Here is a 12,921-nt window from a genome sequence, read left to right as displayed (position 1 = left end):
CTCTTTAAAGATCTCCAAATACAGTCCCATTCTGAGGTCCTGGTGTCTGGCTCGGGCTTCAGCACTGAATTTTGGAGGACACGATTCAGCCCATAACGACCTTCCTGCCCCCAATATATATAATGCCAAGGGGGAAAACCCTGAACTAAAGGTACATGGGCGAGTGACTTCTGTAGGTTCTAAAACCTCAGTTCAACACTTATCTCTTTGCATCCCTTCCTATGTGCTAAGGCTGTGTGGTCACCTGCAAACTCTCCTTGGCGAGCCTGCTGTTTCGCCCTAAAGGCCACCTGTGGTGCCACGCCTGGGAGAGAACATCGGCCCACGTGGACCCTGAGGCCAGAGGTCTGCAGGATGACCTGCATTTCCGGTCCTCACAGGCACGTCCACATGGCTGTTAACAGGAACGTCTGCTTCAGTCACCAGCCCAACCACAAAGTCACCTTGCTTTAAATGCCAGGCGAGGCGGGCTCACGCCTGTCACCCTTTCTCTACCTTATTGAGGCCGTGGGCTCGATCATATTCTAACTGCACCTTACCGCAGGTGGCAGCTGAGGAAGGCTGGCAAAGGGTCCCCATGAGCCTGTGGCTGAAAGGCTCCTGTGATGCAGGGCTTTCAGCGCGAAAGTGGTAAAGTTGTAGGAATGCCAGGACAGCCGGGTCACTCGACATAGGACAGAAGTAAGTAAAAGACCTGGTTATCAATTTTTTAAAGAACAAAATAAAAGATAATATTCTACGATGGACTAAATGTCTGTGTCCCCCTAAAATTCATAGCTTGAAGCCCCAACCCCCAATGAGATGGTATTTGGAATCTTTGGGAGTTTACTTCTTTTTTTTTTTTTTCAAATTTATTTTTAATTGAAGTACAGTTGATTTACAATGCCGTGTTAATTTCTGCTGTACCGCAAAGTGACTCAGTTATACATCTATACATTCTTTTTCATATGCTTTTCCATGATGGTTTATCACAGGATATTGAATATAGTTCCCTGTGCTATACATTAGGGCCATGGGAGTTTACTTCTGATATCAATTCCAATTCCAGAGTTTTCTGACCCCAGGAAGCAATTCTCCAACACCAGTGGTGTGTGCTACAGTTCAGCTCAACTCTGACCTATCTACCCGGAGACAGCTTCAGATCCCACAGGGTAAGGGCTCCATCCCACAAAGTCACCTCCCTCCACTGAACACCTCCCCCTGCCCACACGCCTTAAGACATCAATCAAAAGTCCAGGTTGTCACCTGTGCACGTGACCAACCAGTTTTAGATAAGAGGTTCCTACAACCGGCTCCTCAGGTTTGATTAATTTGCTGCAGTGGCTCACAGAACTCAGGGAAACACCTTACTTTCCTGTTTACTGCTTTATTATAAAAGGACATGACTCCGGAACAGCCAGTTGGAAGAGATGCACAGGGCAGGTATGGGGAAGGGGCACGGAGCTTCCATGCCGTCTTTAGGGCATAACCCTCCCAGCACCTCCACGGGTTCACCCACCCAGAAGCTCCAAACCCGGGGCTTTTATGGAGGCGTCATTACCTGGGCATATTGATTATATCATTGGCCATGTACGATAGATTCAACCTCCAGCCTCTCTCCCCTCCTCAGAGTTGGGGGTGAAACTGAACCTTCCAACCCTCTAATCAGACAACTGGTTCCCCTGGCAATATGTCCTCACACTTAGGGGCTTTGCAAAAGTCACCTCCTTAACATAACAAAAGACACCTTGATCTCTTTCCTCACTTAGGAAATTCCAAAGGTTTTAGGAGCTGCCTGAAATGGAACAAAGACCAAACATGTATTTCTTATAACTCACAGGGCAGTAATTAGGTTTAGATGAGGTCATGACGGTGGAGCCCCCATGGTAAGTATAATGTCCTTATAAGAATAGACACCAGGGCTTCCCTGGTGGCGCAGTGGTTGAGAATCTGCCTGCTAATGCAGGGGACACGGGTTCGAGCCCTGGTCTGGGAGGATCCCACATGCCGCGGAGCGACTAGGCCCATGAGCCACAACCACTGAGCCTGCGCGTCTGGAGCCTGTGCTCCGCAACAAGAGAGGCCGCGACAGTGAGAGTCCCGCGCACCGCGATGAAGAGTGGCCCCCACTTGCCACAACTAGAGAAAGCCCTCGCACAGAAACGAAGACCCAACACAGCCAAAAATAAATAAATAAATAAATAAATAAATAAACTCCTACCCCCAACATCTTCTTTAAAAAAAAAAAAGAATAGACACCAGACGTCCACCCCCATCTTCCTACCCCATCTGAGGACACAGAGAGAAGGCAGTCATCCAGGAACCAAGAAGCAGTCTTTCCTCAGGAACTGAAGTCTGCCGGTCCCCTGATCTCAGACTTCCAGCTTCCAGAACAGTGAGAACTAAACGTCTGTTGTTTAAGCAGCCCGGTCGATACCTTGTTAGAGCAGCCCACGCTGCCTAACACAATTTCTTAGTTAAGTGTCTCTCACCACCAACAAGGAATTTTACAAGTCTCTGAAACTGACAGACAACTACCCTTAGCACTTACCTAAGAGGTCATGAGTGCTTAAGTTTTTATTATTGTGTGCTGTTTAGAGTTTGATCTTATTAAATAGAAAGAATATATATGTTTATGTATATTTACACTTTATATATGCATATACCTTACGTATGGATGGATATACTTTCTGTATATTTATATCCATCCATACATAAGGAATACAAGTAAATATACATATCTAAAATATATATTATATATATAACAGGTATGCCATTGTATGGATATATAAAGAGTGTCAAAGTTTCACTCAAGACACCAGTACTTTGATGTCTGTCCCCCGTCCCCTGCACCTTAAAATTTCAAGCTGTTCCCATGTGAGTACTGCAGCTCAAGGAAAGTTCAGCATGGAACCCTTGCAACTGGAGAAGGCGTCCTGGCATCTCCAAGCTCACCGCAAAGCCCAACTGGTCCTGCCACCAGCAGGCCAATGTCCTCTCGCGATCTCTATCTTGCTCTCTCTAATATGTTCCTTCTTTTCTGAATCAACACAGCCCTTTGAGACTCAGGTCAAGCGCTGTGGGGCTTTGCAAGTGTAACCTGCAAGACAGGCATCAGTCGTGAATTTCACACATCCTAGGACCAGGGTAGACGGAGCTAGGGAAGGAAATCAGGGCTGCTGAGCGCAAACTGCAGGCCTGGGACTGCTTCCAAAGATAACCTGGGCTCTAAGCAGCTTTCGAAATGCAGCACACAAAGCAAACACATAGACGGAAGAACCAAGACAGCAAAATAAGGAAGCTGAAATGAGTCAGGACTGTACAGAGAGTGGCATATATACGTATGTGTATATATGTGTTTTCTTTTACAATAAATGGCATGTGTAAGTTTACACATTGTGTGGGAAAGGATCGTCTTTTTATTTGTGCCATCAGACATGAGCTTTCGACACCATCGTATTACAGTTTACTGGATTGTCTGGGTTGCATTTTAAAGTCGTCAGGAAAAGTAAGCTATCGTGCCACAGGGAAAAGACAATTTTGCAAAAATAAAATGTAATTCATGGAAAGAAAGCCATCCTCCCTCTTCGTAGAAGTTCTGTGTGTATCCATCTCTGGCTGTTAGGAGAATTATGAACAGCTAAACAGGACCTAGTGACCTGTGTAGAAACGACTTTAATAGAACACATTTTCATTTTTTTTTAATCTACCTTGTGACAAAGAAGCATTATTCAGTTTTCTTGTTGTTGTTGTTGTTTTGAAGCGAAAGGCATCTTCCATCGTGTACAAGAGATGTTTCTGAAGAGTGCGGAACATAATACTTAAAAAAAAATCACCTGAGCCATGTTTTCACGCCTTGTGGGAGAAGTTCCCCAATGCATCTCTTCCACAACTGCCATGAGATTTTGTCAGCTTAGCCGCTGTGAAGGGAGAACCCACTGCCAGCACCTTGGTTCCTGGAAGTGAACAAACTGGATTGTCCACCCAGATATGCCCAGTGTTGCAGCCACGGCACCAGGGCAAGGGGGACGCTCTCCAAGGATGTCTGTACCAGGACATGTGATGCCTTCATCACCTGTATCTATGTGTTTGCTTATTTTTGCAGCAAATCTTTAGGAAGCTTCAAAACCCAGGCAACTCCCTAAGCTCCTTCTAAGAAGCCAACTTTTTCTAACATGGAGATCTCCTGCATTATCCCTGCTGTTTCCAATCCTTCACCCTGGCGTTGGAGGCTTTTTTTTTCCCCTTTAAAAAAATACTCCTTTTAGGGGGCGGAGTCACAATGGCGGACTGGACCAGGAGGACGCAGAATTCGCGTCTCCGCGCAACTAGGGCACCTACCAGGCACCGGCGGGGGGCGGCGGACACCTAAGGGGACGGCAGGAACCCCCAGCGACTGGGTAGGACGTGGGGGGTGAGGAGAAGTGAGGGGGGAAGAGAAGTGAAGGCGGGAGGGGACTGGCGCCCTGAGGGGTGGCTGGGGGAGGTGAAGGGATCCCTTGCCCGAAGGGGGAAATTGGGGAATCACTGGGAGGGCAGAGGATCAGAAGAGAGTGTGGCCAGGTTTCCCCTGCCCACTTGGGCCCCCAGGAACATGCTGAGATCCCGGGCCTGATGCTCTGCCCACCTAGGCCCCCTCCAGCCACGAGGGTCCTGAGGGAGAGTGAGGGAGGGAAGGGGGAGCAAAAGTAAAGGCCGGCCCTCAGGGACCGGCACCCCCTGAGGGGCGGCTGGGGGAGGGGAGGAGTTCCTACAAAGAAGGAACCAAAGTTCCTTCTTTGTTTAGGGGTCCAGCGGGGATGGGGGAGACCCTGGGGGAGGGGGGGCGCAGAGGAAGGGAAGGGAATGCAGCCAGCACTGTCCCTGTCCACTTGGGCACCGGGAAGCCTGTTGGGCTACTGGGCCTAGTCCTCTGCCCTGGGAGCCTCACTCCTGCCACTCAAAGCCCAAGCCCCGCCCCTGCACCCCACCCAGGGCCCCACCTCTACACTCGGAGACCCCCCTCCGAGACCCCCTCCAACGTGCCGGACCTAACCCGACCTACACACACCCACCCAAGGCCGGACCCTGAAACTCCCGAACTCCACTCCAGAGGCCCTCCTTTCCACGTGCTGCCTCTCCCCTTCCGCGCAGGTCCTGAGCAGAGGCCCCGCCGCACCCTGAACTCCACCCCTGCCTAAGTTCCACCCCTGCCTCAACTCTGCCCCCATAGCCAAGGCTTTTGGGGGTTTTTTGCTTTTTTCCTCTTTTAGATTGGGGTTTTGTTTTACTTTGTTGATTCATTGTTGTTGATTCATTTATATTTTTATTTTTTCTAATAAATCTTTTCCTTTTTAAAGTTTTTTTAAATTAATTAATTAATTTTGTTTTGTCTGCATTGGGTCTTCATTGCTGTGTGCGGGCTTTCTCTAGTTGGGGTGAGTGGGGGCTACTCTTTGTCGCAGTGCACGGGCTTCTCATTGCTGTGCCTTCTCTTGTTGCAGAGCATGGGTTCTAGGTGCGCAGGCTTCAGTAGTTCTGGCACGTGGGCTCAGTAGTTGTGGCTCGCGGGCTCTAGAGTACAGGCTCAGCAGTTGTTGCACACAGGCTTAGTTGCTCCACAGCATGTGGGATCTTCCTGGACCAGGGCTTGAACCCTTGTCCCCTGCATTGGCAGTCGGATGCTTAACCACTGCACCACCAGGGAAGTCCAAAATCTTTTATTTTTATAATTTTATTTTATTCTTTATACTTTGTTATTGTTCTGCTCCTTTTGGCTTGTCCCCCCCACCCCCCGTTTTTTTTTCTTTTTTCTATTGAGGTTTTGTTTTTTACTGCTGCAAATGTTTCAATTATATTTTTATTTTTCCTAATATATTTTTTATCTTTCTAATTTTATTTTGTATTTTGTTCTTTGTTATTGTACTGCTCCTTTTTCTCTTTTTACTTTTTTTTTTTTTTTTTTTTGTGACACGGTGCAGGTTGCAGGATCTTGGTTCCCAGGATGGAGGTTGGGCCTGAGCTCCTGTGGTGGGAGCTCCAAGTCCAAACCACTGGACTAATAAAGAACCTGAGACCCCAGGGAATATCAGTCAGAGTGAGGCCTCCTGGATGTCCTCATCTTGGCACCATGACCCGCCTCTATCCAGCTGCCTGCAAACTCCAGTGCTGGATACCTCAGACCAAACAACCAGTAAGACAGGAATACAGCCCCACACATCAAAAAAAACCAAAAACCAAAAACGAAACTACAAAAGAATATGTTACAGGCAAAGGAGTAAGGTAAAAACCTACAAAACCAAATAAATGAAGACAAAATAAGCAACCTACCTGAAAAAGAATTCGGAATAATGATAGTGAAGATGATCCCAAATCTCGGAAACAGAATGGAGAAAATACAAGAAACTTTTAACAAGTATCTAGAAGAACTAAAGAGCAGACAAACAGTGATGAACAACACAAAAACTGAAATTAAAAATACTCTAGAGGGAATCCATAGCAGAATTACTGAGGCAGAAGAGCAGATAAGTGAGCTGGAAGATAAAATGGTGGGAATAACTGCCAGGGAGCAGAATAAAGAAAAAAGAGTGAACAGAATTGAGGACAGCCTCAGAGACCTCTGGGAAAACATCAAACGCACCAACATTTGAAGTATACAGGGGTCCCAGAAGAAGAGAAAAAAGAAAGGGACTGAGAAAATATTTGAAGAGATTATAGTTGAAAACTTCCCTAATATGGGAAAGGAAATAGTTAATCAAGTCCAGGAAGCACAGAGAGTCCCATCAGGATAAATCCAAGGAGAAATACGCCAAGACATACTAATCAAACTGTCAACAATTAAATACAAAGAAAACATATTAAAAGCAGCAAGGGAAAAGCAACAAATAACATACAAGGGAATCCCCATAAGGTAAACAGCTGATCTTTCAGGAGAAACTCTGCAAGCCAGAAGGCAGTAGCAGGACATATTTAAAGTGATGAAAGGGAAACACCTACAACAAAGATTACTGTACCCAGCAAGGATCTCATTCAGATTCGATGGAGAAATCAAAAGCTTTACCGACAAGCAAAAGCTACAAGAATTCAGCACCACCAAACCAGCTCTACAACAAATACTAAAAGAACTTCTCTAAGTGGGAAACACAAGAGAAGAAAAAGACGCACAAAAACAAACCCAAATCAATTAAGAAAACGGTAATAGGAACATACATATCGATAATCACCTTGAATGTAAATGGATTAAATGCTCCAATCAAAAAACACAGACTAGGGGCTTCCCTGGTGGTGCAGTGGTTAAAAGTCTGTCTGCCAATGCAGGGGACACAGGTTCGAGCCCTGATCCGGGAGGATCCCACATGCCGCAGAGCAACTGGGCCCGTGCGCCACAACTACTGAGCCCGCGTGCCACAGCTACTGAAGCCCACGCGCCTAGAGCCTGTGCACCGCACCAAGAGAAGCCACCGCAATGAGAAGCCCGCACACTGCAATGAAGAGTAGCCCCCGCTCGCTGCAACTAGAGAAAGCCCGCATGCAGCAACAAAGACCCAACACAGCCAAAAATAAATAATAAATTTAAAAAAACACAGACTGGCTGAATGGATACAAAAACAAGACCCTTATATATGCTGTCTACAAGACACCCACTTCAGACCTAGGGACATATACAGACTGAAAGTGAGGGGATGGAAAAAGATATTCCATGCAAATGGAAATCACAAGAAAGCTGGCATAGCAATACTCATATCAGATAAAACAGACTTTAAAATAAAGACTGTTACAAGAGGTAAGCAAGGACACTACATAATGATCACGGGATCAATCCAACAAGAAAACATAACAATTGTAAATATTTATACACCCAACATAGGAGCACCTCAATACATAAGGCAAATGCTAACAGCTGTAAAAGGAGAAATCGAGAGTAACACAATAATATTGGGAGACTTTAACACCCCACTTACACCAATGGACAGATCATCCAGACAGAAAATAAATAAGGCAACACAAGCTTTAAATGACACAATAGACCAGATAGACTTAATTGATATTTCTAGGACATTCCACCTGAAAGTGGAAGAACACAATTTTTTCTCAAGTGCACAAGGAACGTTCTCCAGGATAGATCACATCTTGGGTCACAAATCAAGCCTTGGAAAATTTAAGAAAACTGAAACAGTATCAAGCAACTTTTCTGACCACAAAGCTCTGAGGCTAGAAATTAATTACTGGGGGGAAAAAAAACAGTGAAACACACAAATACATGAAGGCTAAACAGTGCACTGCTAAATAATGAAGAGATCACTGAAGAAATCAAAGAATAAATCAGAAAATACCTAGAAAAAAGTGACAACAGAAACATGACGATCCAAAACCTACAGGATGCAGCAAAAGCATTTCTAAGAGAGAAATTCATAAAATTCATGCTCACCTCAAGAAACAAGAAAAATCTCAAATAAACAATCTAACCTTATACCTGAAGCAACTAGAAAAAGAAGAACAAAGAAAACCCAAAGTTAACAGAAGGAAAGAAATCATAAAGATCAGATCAGAAATAAATGAAAAAGAAATGAAGGAAACAACAGCAAAGATCAATCAAAACTAAAAGCTGGTTCTCTGTGAAGATAAACAAAATTGATCAACCTTTAGCCAGACTCATCAAGAAAAAAAGGAAGAGGACTCAAATTAGTAAAATTAGAAATTAAAAAGGAGAGATTACAACTGACACCGCAGAAATACAAAAGATCGTAAGAGACTACTACAAGCAACTATATGCAAATAAATTGGAAAACCTGGAAGAAATGGAAGAATTCTTAGAAGAGTACAACCTTCCAAGATTGAACCAGGAAGAATTAGAAAATATAGGCAGAGCAATTACAGGTAATGAAGTGGAAACTGTAATTTAAAATCTTCCAACAAACAAAAGTCCAGGACCAGATGGCTTCACAGGCAAATTCTATCAAACATTTACAGAAGAGTTAACACCTGTCCTTCTCAAACTCTTCTAAAAAACTGTGGAGGGAGGAATACTCCCAAACTTGTTCTACGACACCACCATCACCCTGATACCAAAACCAGACAAAGACATCACAAAAAAAGGAAATTATAGACCAATATCACTGATGAACACAAATGCACAAATCCTCAACAAAATACTAGTAAACAGAATCCAAAAACACATTAAAAGGATCATACACAATGATCAAGAGGGATTTATCCCAGGGATGCAAGGATTCTTCAGTATACGCAAAACAATCAATGTGATATACCATATAAACAAATTGAAGAATAAAATCCATACGATTATCTCAATAGATGCTGAAAAAGCTTTTGACAAAATCCAACACCCATTTATGATAAAAACTCTCCAGAAAGTGGGCATAAGGGAATCTACCTCAACATAATAAAAGCCATATATGACAAACTCACAGCAAACATCATTCTCAATGGTGAAACAATGAAGGAAGTTCTTCTAAGATCAGGAACAAGACAAGGATGTCCACTCTCACCACTCTTATTCAATACAGTATTGGAAGTCCTAGCTGCAGCAATCAGAGAAGAAAAAGAAATAAAAGGAATACAGATTGGAAAAGAAGAAGTAAAACTGTCACTGCCTGCAGATGACATGATACTATACATAGAAAATCCTAAAGATGCTACCAGAAAACTACTAGAGCTAATCAGTGAATTTGGTAAGGTTGCAGGATACAAAATTAATGCACAGAAATCTGTTGCATTCCTACACACTAACAATGAAAGATCAGAAAGAGAGATTAAGGAAACAATCCCATTTACCATCACAACAAAAAGAATAAAATACCTAGGAGTAAACGTACCTAAGGAGGCAAAAGACCTGTACTCAGAAAACTATAAGATACTGATGAAACAAATCAAAGATGATACAAACAGGTGGAAAGATATACCATGTTGTTGGATCGGAAGAATCACTATTGTGAAAATGACTATACAAACTACAGCAATCTACAGATTCAGTGCAATCCCTATCAAATTACCAATGGCATTTTTCACAGAACTAGAACAAAAAATTTCACAATTTGTATGGAAACACAAAAGACCCCGAATAACCAAAGCAATCTTGAGAAAGAAAAACGGAGCTGGAGGAATCAGGCTCCCTGATTCCAGACTATACTACAAACCTACAGTAATCAACACAGTACAGTACTGGCACAAACACAGAAATATAGATCAACGGAACAGGATAGAAAGCCCAGAGGTAAACCCACGCACATATGGTCACCTTATATTTGATAAAGGAGGCAAGAATATACAATCGAGAAAAGACAGCCTCTTCAATAAGTGGTGCTGGGAAAACAGGACAGGTACATGTAAAAGAATGAAATTAGAACACTCCCTAACACCATACACAAAAATAAACTCCAAATGGATTAAAGACCTAAATGTAAGGCCAGACACTATCAAACTCTTAGAGGAAAACATAGGCAGAACACTCTATGACATAAATCACAGCAAGATCCTTTGTGACCCACCTCCTAGAGTAAGGGAAATAAAAACAAAAATAAACAAATGGGACCTAATGAAACGTAAAAGCTTTTGCACAGCAAAGGAAACCATAAGACCAAAAGACAACCCTCAGAATGGGAGAAAATATTTGCAAATGAAGCAACTGACAAAGGATTAATCTCCAAATTATACAAGCAACTCATGCAGCTCAACATCACAAAAACAAACAGTGCAATCCAAAAATGGGTGGAAGACATAAATAGACATTTCTCCAAAGAAGACATACAGATGGCCAACAAATACATGAAAAGATGCTCAACATCACTAATCATTAGAGAAATGCAAATCAAAACCACAATGAGGTATCATCTCACACTGGTCAGAATGGCCATCATCAAAAAATCTACAAACAATAAATGCTGAAGAGGGTGTGGAGAAAAGGCAACCCTCCTGCACTGTTGGTGGGAGTGTAAATTGATACAGCCACTGTGGAGAACAGTAGGGAGGTTCTTTAAAAAACTAAAAATAGAACTACCATATGACCCAGCAATCCCACTACTGGGCCTATACCCTGAGAAAACCATAATTCAAAAAGAGTCACATACCACAATGTTCATGGCAGCACTATTTACCATAGCCAGGACACTGAAGCAACGTAATTGTCCACCAACAGATGAATGGATAAAGAAGATGTGGTACATATATACAATGGAATATTACTCAGCCATAAAAAGAAACGAAATTGAGTTATTTGTAGAGGCATGGATGGATCTAGAGTCTGTCATACAGAGTGAAGTAAGTCAGAAAGAGAAGAACAAATACTGTATCTTAATGCATATATATGCGATTTAAAAAAGCAGTACTGATGAATAAAAAAGTGGCAGGGCAGGAATAAAGATGCAGACGTAGAAAGCAGACTTGAGAGCATGGGGCAGTGGAAGGGGAAGCTGGGATGAAGTGAGAGAGCAGCATTGACATATTATGGGGAAGGATGCACACCTCTGTGACTGTATTAAAAGTCATTAAAATGTACACTCTTACATGGCTGATTTGTGTGGTATGTGAATTATATCTTAATCAATTTGTCAGAAAAAAAACCTGCACAAAATAAATAAATAAATAAATAAAAATGCTCCTTTTATCTAAGCAATGAACAGATGCAACATTGTTACCATGGGAGAGAAAAAGAACTCTCTCCTTTGTGTGTCCATTTGTTTCCAAAAATGGAAAGAAACTGAGAGGAAGAATTCTAAAGGTTCCAGTAGGTGAGCATGGACACACAGTATGTGCTCGATGTTTGTGGAACAAATCTTTTGCAGGTTGAATGGTGTCCTCCTCAAAAATAAAAAAAAATAGTGTAGGAGTCCTAACCCATAGTACCTCAGAGTGTGACCTTACTTGAAGACAGGGTCTTGACATATGTAATGAACTTAGAATGTAGTTATGAGTCTGGGTGGCAATCCTATATGACTAATGTCCTTATAAAAAGGGGAGATTTAGACACAGAAATAGATGCATAGAGAAAACACAATATGATGAGATAGAGGAATAAGGCCACTGTGTACAAGCCAAGCAGAGAGGCCTGGAACCAATCCTTTCCTCAAAAGGCGTTAACCCTGCTGACCCCCGATCTTGGACTTCTGGCTTGAGGCAATACCTTCCTGTTGTTGAGACTACCCGGTCTGTGGTGCTTTGATACAGGAGCCTAGCACATTTGGGTCACAGTCCCTCCACTAACTGGATGATGAACTGCCTTCTCTTAGATCCAGGGTCCTCAATGGGAAATCATGATTGGAGTAAAAACAGGGAATGTGTCTCACAGCGACAGCTCTAAAAAGACATAAATGAATTGAGCATATACTATTTGCCAGTTCCAACAGCTTGACCTGCCTTGCGTCATTTAACACCCCGGTTTTACACACGAGGAAACGAAGGCACAGAGGTTTACTGCTTATTGTTGATACATTTGCTGAACTCAGGTGCCTCCGAGTGCAGTTTACGCACTTCACCAGAAACACAACGCTCAGATTTTAAAGTCTCTGAAACGTTCTTATTTCTGCTTCTTGAAAGATCCTATCTTTATGCTTAAACATGCATATGCAATGCCAACTAACACTAAATAGAAACGGGGGTGTGGGAAAGTATTCCTGAGAGTGGTCGAAAAAAAAGAATGCTTTGCAGGTTGCCTTCAGAAAGTTTGGGGGAAAAAAAGAAAACACATAGCAATCCAAGACAGATGAGACATAAAGGCAAAAACGGCAAGGCATTTTAAAACGTCTTATTATTTCGGCCCTTTCCTATCAGACTTCGGCGGGGGGTTGCTCTGGGAGAATGGATCAGCCAGGGATGCTCGGGGGATACAGGCGCAAAGGATGGGGACTCGCGCGCCACTGCGCGTGCGCCCTACGAGGCACGCAGGGAGCCGGGCGGGCAAAACTGAAACGGAAACCTGCCAGGCATCCAGGGACGGGCGCTCCGGGCGGG

General features: G+C 43.3%; 1 protein-coding gene across 5 annotated transcripts in view; it reads right to left on the bottom strand.

Annotated features, from left to right (window-relative positions):
- Positions 1-12,921, bottom strand: part of STS (steroid sulfatase) — a 182,130-nt gene that overhangs the window by 167,806 nt on the left and 1,403 nt on the right. The gene's annotated exons all lie outside the window — the stretch shown is intronic.

This window comes from Globicephala melas, chromosome X, assembly GCF_963455315.2.
Source record: "Globicephala melas chromosome X, mGloMel1.2, whole genome shotgun sequence".
In the NCBI taxonomy this organism is placed as follows: domain Eukaryota; kingdom Metazoa; phylum Chordata; class Mammalia; order Artiodactyla; family Delphinidae; genus Globicephala; species Globicephala melas.
The sequence above is the reverse complement of the archived record's forward strand: the minus strand, read 5'-3'. Positions and strand labels throughout refer to the sequence as shown.